The 8,086-nt window shown below is 37.7% G+C and overlaps 1 protein-coding gene across 1 annotated transcript in view; it reads right to left on the bottom strand.

The window, feature by feature from the left end:
- si:dkey-174m14.3 (uncharacterized protein LOC563117 homolog) overlaps positions 1–7,740 on the bottom strand; it is a 30,034-nt gene extending 22,294 nt beyond the window's left edge. The window contains exon 1 of the mRNA XM_037685576.1: positions 7,631–7,740. The gene's annotated coding sequence lies outside the window, so the exon portion shown is untranslated. The remainder of the gene's footprint in view (positions 1–7,630) is intronic.
- Positions 7,741–8,086: the final 346 nt, after the last annotated feature.

The following is an 8,086-nucleotide window of genomic DNA, read 5'->3' as shown; positions in this document are numbered from 1 at the left end:
CACATAATGTAATGATTTCAACTCTCTGTCTCCTGCTGCACTCTGCCACCTGCCAGTGCCCTTGGCCATGCCCACTTCTCCGCTGCAGAGTGGAGATATGGCACTCTGCAGCTTGGGCTGCACACTGGTGCTAAATAATTTAAATTACTCTATTTTAAATAAAAATTCCATGCCAATCATGCAGCTCATCCATAAGTCAGCCAATTATGTGACATGTTCAATCTTACTTTGAAAAACCGTGATAGAGCGAGTCCACGAAGCACAAACCGCGAAGTAGCGAAGGACTACTGTAGGATTTTTTCGTGCTAGCTTCATATTTAACATCCAAACACAAAAGAGCTATTTAAAAACAAATGTGTTCTTTGATTAATAAAATTTATTATTTTCTTAAACTTTCTGCTGTATTTGTCTAAAAAAAGATTAATAAATAAACAGTACTCACAATACTGAGTTTTACAGCTGCTCACATTAGATTTTGTTAGCTTAATTTAGCATTAGCCAAAGATAAGCCCATTTTTGTTTAACTAGGGGCCCTGATTTCATTAGATAAAGAACTATACTAATTGACTTTTCTATGTATGTGCATGTCTACGTAAAGTGCCCTGAAACAAATTTGTTGTGATTTGGCAATATATAAACTGAATTGAATTGAAATTGTATCTTAATTTACTATATCTCTCAATAAAATGTGAATACTCACTTGCTCAATTCTTAAAACATTAAGTTTTAAGAATAAAACATTTTATTTAATGCTCATGGTACCGGTTTACACCAAAGATTTGTTGTTATTTGACCCAGTTTTGTCTTGATTAGCTGTTAGCTAAGTGTAGCTAAAGTTGCCACTTTTAGCCCTAAAATGTTGATGTATTTCCACACATAAAGTGCTATCAATGGAGATTTCCACACTTTGCTGCTGAAATAAGTTTAGGACACATAGCTAACTTTTTAAAAATATTCATAGCTATTTCTGCTTTATTCTTTGGGTTTTATTTGTGTAACTGACTAGTTTATGGGATTTTTCAATTTATTTGTAAAAAAGTTTAGTTACGCCTAAACTTGGTTCTTGCTGACCTCACAGCATGTCTTGCTCGAGGTGACTTTTGTAGGTTAACCTCTTCTAGAGAGAAAAAAATGTTTATATAAAAAAATCAATGCAGTCTAAACTCTTGATGAGCTTCAACTTCTTATTGTATGGGATTTCCTTTTTGTTTTATGCTATCACATATTTGTACCATATTAAAAGATCAATCATTATTTCATTTATTTTTGATTGATCCATTCAAATGTTCATCTGACTAATTCAGGCTCTTACCTTTAATCTCAAATGAATTGAATCCTAAAATTTCATCCACAGGTCTGTTTTCTCAAGCAAAACACAAGTACATTTTGTCTAATCTCTTCATTTACATTTGGGATTTTTCTTCAAATCTGATGAAAGTAAAGTGATAATGATAAAAATAGAAAATTTGGCTTCAAACATTCCAACTCTATTACATTAACATGCTCACTTCTATATGAATTAATAAAACAAAATAAATTAAAAAACCGCTGTCATAAGCAGAAAAACACTTAGGGCAGCTTTACCACGGTGCGGGCTATATCTGACCTGGGCAATCTGATTTCTGGTGCTGAAGAGGACAAAGGGGAAACGGATAATGGGGCTTAGATGATAGTTAATGACTCCCAGAGGAGATGTCAGTGTTTCAGGAGGGAGAGACCCGCAGATAAAGTAGGAGGAAGAGGCTGACTCTTCAGACCACACAGGGCAGAAAGAAAGCATTAATCTGTTAGAGCTCTTTGCCCACTTCAGCAGCTCGCAACTGCGCTTTACGCTCTTCAGATCAACCTCACTCTCATGCCTCCTCTGAAAAAATACATCTAGTTTAAAATCGCAAACATTACGAGAACCTGCTCAAAGAAAATAGAAGCATCTAATAGGCAGGATCAATTATATTGTGACACCAAGAAAATAGAAGAAAATCTGGGATACCTGGGATATGCAGTGAGTAACTATTTTGAAGTCCCTTGGCAAAACAATGTTCTACAAAAGCTGCAATTAAAAGATCTCGTTGCAACTTTGTATAACTCAAACCTATAAATATCATGAACTATATTAAAATGGCACCATTTAAAAGCTTTACTCCATAGTTCTCCAAATATATGCAATTCTGAAATGCAGTTATGCACTTAATCTGAATAAACTTTACTTTGATTATAGTGGAAATGTGCACAAATACATCAAAATTGTCAAACTTCTTGATACCAGAAATATATTCTATTGTTGACCTAATTTTAGTGACCTCAGGTAAACTGAAATAGAGGCTGAAAGCTTTGCAGTCATCTAATTTGATAGTTTCAGGTTTATTTCAACCCTAAAGATTTAAGTGGTGAAGCCCAGTCAAAAACAAACCATTGCATGCTGTGGCAACAAAATTTATTCGCTGTCTTACATGAATTAAGACAAAAAAATCAATAACAGGACTAGCTTCTATAACATCTTTTCTTTTAGAACTAAGACTGCCTTTCAGCACAGAACTTTGTCACACTTTTGCATGCCATTTAAATACACTTTATTCATTTTCTGTGTCACTTTGCACTGGTAAAATTAAGGGTAAACTATGAGGTTTTCTTCCAGCTGACAAAGAACAATCTGTACTTTAAAGAATGTGGAAAAGTGTCTTGGTTCTGTGCATTGCTTCATCATTCTGCAGGTAACAGTGTCAGAAGTTAAATACAATATAATGTTTCTGTAAGTGCATTCTCTTGTATATCTTTACTAACCATAGTTCTCTTATTTTCTGCTTTGTTTAACGACATTCAATATTTAAGTTCTGCATCTCCTGTAAAAACAAGGACAGTAGGACTGCTGAGTTGGAAAGCAGAAGCTAAGTTGCAGTGCTGCGTTTGCAAACGTTCATAAAGAAATGTGGCTCTGCATGCTTTTAAGTCTGAGAAAAGTGTTAAATACATTATTGAGGAGATAGGAAGTTAAGAGGACTGTAATGACAAAGTATATGCACAAAAGCTAAGTCCCAGAGCTGCCCAGCCCAGTTTTACCACCAGTAACACAATATGACTCGTACCTACTCTAATTCATTACATACAGCTGCAGAGTGGCATCTTTTGTGTGGTGCGAGGATACTAAAAACACACACATACACACAAAACAACAACGAAAAAACAGCAAAATTCATTGTAATAGTGCACAACGTGACTGGGCTTGTTCTTTATGTGTTATTTGAAGAGGCCGGGCTGTTTTGTGCAAAAACAGAGAAAAGCAGAAAAAGAAAAGACAACTTATGAGAAATTCAGTTTGTTTTTGGTGCAGATGTTGGAGAAAAAAACTGAAGCAGTGTGTTAATAAAAAGACTTCAGAGGCATTTTGTAGATTTTGTTACCCTCAAACTCACTCGGGATATTTTGTTTTCACTTCTAATATTTCACCTCTGTTATTACCTGGTGGTCATTTCATAATTTACTGCTGGATGTAGCATCCATCTCACTGCAGGGCTGCCCTTTAAATATCCAGATGTTACTCCAGGGGCTGTTGGACACTTTGCCCTGTCAGCGCTATTGTAAAATGTGTGCTAGATTATCTATAGCATATGTTGGAGCAGTAACTTTCAAAGTTTTCAACTTCTGGCCCCAAATACTTGAATTTAAAACACTTTTGAGCCCATTTACTATTTGTCAAAGAACAAAAATATTACTTATAGACCAATAAATAAGTTTAACTGCCCAAACAACCATTTAAAAAGATTAATTTATAGCTACTCCTGTCATTTATTGTAACAATAACTGAAAGTATATTTTATTATATTATGATTAATTTCTCCATTTTATTGCGAGACCTCACACTTGATGTATCAGAACCAACAATTGGGTCCCAACTGAACTTTGAGAAACATTGTGAGAGATTGTTTATATCTGCTGGGGACAATGACCTCTTCAGCTTTGTTCTGATGGTCACAGGTTCACAACTTGGCTGTAGCCTTTCAGTGTGAAATTTACATGTTCTCCCTGTGCAGATGCAATTCAGTTTCCTCTCACAGACCAAAACAAAAACATCTAAGACTGACAGGAGACTTGAATAGTTTGTCCCTGCCTGTCTCTGTGTTGGACTGACAACCTGTCCAGGGTGTGCCTCACCTCCCACATTTTGGCCACTGAAGAGAGGCACCAGCAGCTACAGCTCTGAACAGGACTGGGAGGGAATAGAAAATGGAAAGAGCAGCGAACGACTCAACAAACGAACTGCAACATGCAAGTTGGTGTGTGATCTCTCAGCCCCTCCATCCTCCAAACCATGCAGGACACCCCCTGTAGGGAGAAGGCCTCTGACAAGAATGTTCTCCTGTTTTGTGCTAAAAGTGTGACACTTCACTTCCTTACATTTATTGCATTCAGTTTTCTAGACAACATGCCTTAAAAAGTCTAAAAATGTCTCAAGATGTGAGGGAAAGTCAAAACACAAATATTGTTTTTAAAGAAAAATGGGCAAAATATTAAAAGAATAATGCAGTTCACTGAACTGATCAATAAATATTTAAATTACATAGCCTCAGAAGTTGCTCGATGTTAAACTGAGTAAACACTGAGTAATGGTTGGTTAGAGGGGGGTGACGTCGCGTCATTCCTGCTCCTTCAAACAGCCCCATTTTAGGGGAAAAACAAGCGCCAGGTGATGTCAGCAGGAAAATAATATTCGTGTTGTGATTAAAACATTTTATGTTGCATTTTTCCCCAATGTAAATGTGTTTTTTTACCAGCTTCTATTTTTTGTTGCTTCTCTAAACAAAGTGAGGAGATTTGTGGCTTCTCTCCAGCTGCAGCGAGGATGTAAATAGCAAACTATATATGCATGATCAAAAAATAAAATCTGATGTTGAAGTCTGAGGTTACTTGCACTTCCACCAAAGTAGTTTTATTTGTTTCAGAGTTTAAAATGTTTTTTTAAACACTTCTGCAACTACAGGTTAACCCACATTAGCGCCTAACACTGTAATTAATTTACCGTATTTAATTTCCGTCAACCAAAATATTCAAATAAAGCAACTAAAATAACCACTGGTGGCATTATTTATTCAGTCTGATTAACTATAATCCATATTTATAAAAGTTTTTTTTACATAAAAACTTTCTCTATGGGCGGCTGTGGCTGAGTGGTTAGAGCAGTCGTCCTCCAATGCAAGAGTTGGGGGTTCGAATTCACCAGCAGTCACATGCCGAAGTGTTACTGCGCAAGACACTGAACCCCTCGTTGCCTCTGATGTGTGTCCCATCAGTGTATGAATGGGATAAAGCACTGATTAGTTTCTTTAGAATGATTTGTTTAATTAGCTTTGTAGAGATCTTGTAGAGTGCTGTATGAATGGGTAAATGAGGACACAGATTGTAGTGTAAAGCGCTTTGGGTATCTTGATAAGATAGAAAGGGGCAATACAGTCCATTTACCATTACCATTGACAATAGGTAACAGTTTGCTTGACTGGTTATAATTTTTGGGCATGTAAAAGCTTCAAAGCAGTGCTATGCTCCTGTGTTTTTTTGCAAACCCAGTTCTGTTCATCACCGGTCTAAGTGTGTGTGTGGGGGGGGGGTTGTTTCCCAAAAAGGAGGCAGTAATTTTGCACAGAGGCTAAAATGGACATGTCGCTCTACTCTAAGATCATTAAATTAAATTAAATTCAGTTTATATATATGGTGCCAAGTCACAACAGAAGTCATCTCAGGGCACTGAACAGAAACATTGATATAAAAAATAAAAATTTAACATTATTTATCTGAGGAGCAGACTGCTTTAAATTGAACTCCATCAGAGAACTCTCATCTTGAGCAAGCATGAAGGCAACAGTGGAAAGGAAAAACTCCTGACTAAACTTCAAAAGGACTCTTCTACAGTAGCATTTTTTTTAAATAAATAAAACACAGACTATAAATTATGCACTTTTTCCCCACTGCGACTGATACATTTTGAAGGACATCTTGAGTTTTATTTGCCACCCCATTCATCTTTTACAAATACATGAAACTTAATGGGTATTAGTTTTTAAATTACATTCACTTAAAGTTCATTTTATGACGTTACTTGGGAAAAGAAAAATAATCTTCTCCATCAAAATTTTTAAAACTTTGCTAAATCAATTCCTTTGCCACCAGGAGTCTTCACGAGAAAAGCATAATTTTATTTTAGATTTCATTCGTCGATCATTCTCTGAGGGCAACTGCCACTTTTTTTGGGGGGGGGGGGGGGTTGTCAGAGTAGCAATGTCATACTTATTTTTATAAAAACACTTTAAATTCCCTGACAATCTAGTGATATTTTAGAAACTCGACATTTTAAGTCTCGTTCGAACGCCCAAGAAGCCTCTTTTGGTGTGCGTTGGTGCTCCAACGCTTGAAGTGTGTCACCGTGCAAAATTTACTTCCCCATCTCCGCTGCAGGGCTCCCAGTGCAGGGACTCGGCCGAGGGAGGGACAGGAATTATGAAAGAGGGAGAAAGTGGAAAAGATTTCAGGATATTTCATCACTGGGCCTGGAAGGCGTGTTGGCGATGAGCTCTGCGCAGAGAGGTTGTTTTTAAAAGTTAGGGTCAGAAATTGAGGTGGGTCCAGCTTCTTTTTATACTCTTTTTTTATGGCTTCAGGTAACATTGTTTCCTGTGCAATAAAAACATAAAAAGCTGAGGCCAAAAGACGTAGGACTACCTCTTATCTCTGCAGAGCTGCTATAATTCAATTAAAGCTGTGACACAGAAGTGAAGACAATTGATGTCTCACATTAGGAAACACCCCGTCAGGATTAATTACCCCTCATCGGCTGCTTAAACGGCTTTTAAATTCTAATCTGCCTGAAATCGTAATAACACCATCAGTAATCGAACAAGAAAGGAAAAGCTGGGGATCTATTTCCATCTGTGTTGGATTAATAATGGTTCATTAGTAATTGTGTCAATTAAAACTTGTCTACAAGTGAGGTAAAAATGAGAGCGAGGTGGATGAAACTGTTCCTTTTTGCCGCTTTTGCTTTTTTAATTTATCTGTTGCTACTTCAGTTCCCGCCTAATGCAAGTTTAATCAGAAAAGTGGTTGAGCACTTCTAATTTAATAATGAAGCTCATTAAAATCTGTTTACACGAGCGTTTGAAGGTTCTCACTCAGGTCTGAGCGAACATTTTAGACTCTCTGGCTTCTAGCGGCACGTAAAAGAACAGAAATATTGCTGCTTTTTTGGTGGTGAAGCGCTTTCGTCGTGTTTTGCCTGTGTATTCCTACAGGTGACTGTTCAAAAAACATGCAGAAACACACATGTATAAGTCATGGATGGTCAGTATTTCTTACAAACTTAATGCATTCAAGAAAAATGCAAACATTTTGTGAATGATTCCCCACAAAACAGTTCCAGCTAAAGGATCAAATACATACCTGCATACATTATTGAGCTTTTTTAGCAAAAAAAAAAAAACAATAAAAAGGAGATCATTCCAACCAGAATTGCATCAGAAAGCACAAAGTAACAGCACAAGTACAGCCACATCACGCTGACAGGCGCATAAACATATTCATCCAAAGACATATTTATGAAATCAAGTCAGCTTTGTCATCCAAATCAAGAATGCAAAGGCAGTACCTTCTGCTCATGCACAGCTTCATCCTGGAGACGGAGGGATAAAAATCCAGCTGGTGGAGCCTCTCTGTATGTGCTATCTGGATTGGTTTACCCAGCTTTCCCTTAAAGCTCAGAGAAACCCCAAACACACATGCACACACATGCACACACCAGCACAGCTGCCGCCAGCACCACGCCACTCCAGCAGCAGCAGCTGAGCCAAAAGGGAAAAGGCAGAGGGGGAGTGAGGCAGATAGACTCTGTGCAAGAGTGGAAAGACAGAAAGAAGAGTGGGAGGGAAGGAGCTTAAAGGAAGAAGACAGGGAGAACGCGGGGGCGTGATGATGGAGCGCTGGAAGATACGAGCAGAGCAAGTGAGGGAGGGAAAGGGAGAGATGGAGGGGAGAAGCTTACCTGATAATGTCTGTGTTGTTCATCTCCTCGTCAGGCAGCTAAAGGAAACGACAGCATGTTAGT

The sequence above is a fragment of the Nematolebias whitei genome, chromosome 12, assembly GCF_014905685.2.
Source record: "Nematolebias whitei isolate Nwh7 chromosome 12, NemWhi1, whole genome shotgun sequence".
Taxonomy (NCBI): domain Eukaryota; kingdom Metazoa; phylum Chordata; class Actinopteri; order Cyprinodontiformes; family Rivulidae; genus Nematolebias; species Nematolebias whitei.
The sequence above is the reverse complement of the archived record's forward strand: the minus strand, read 5'-3'. Positions and strand labels throughout refer to the sequence as shown.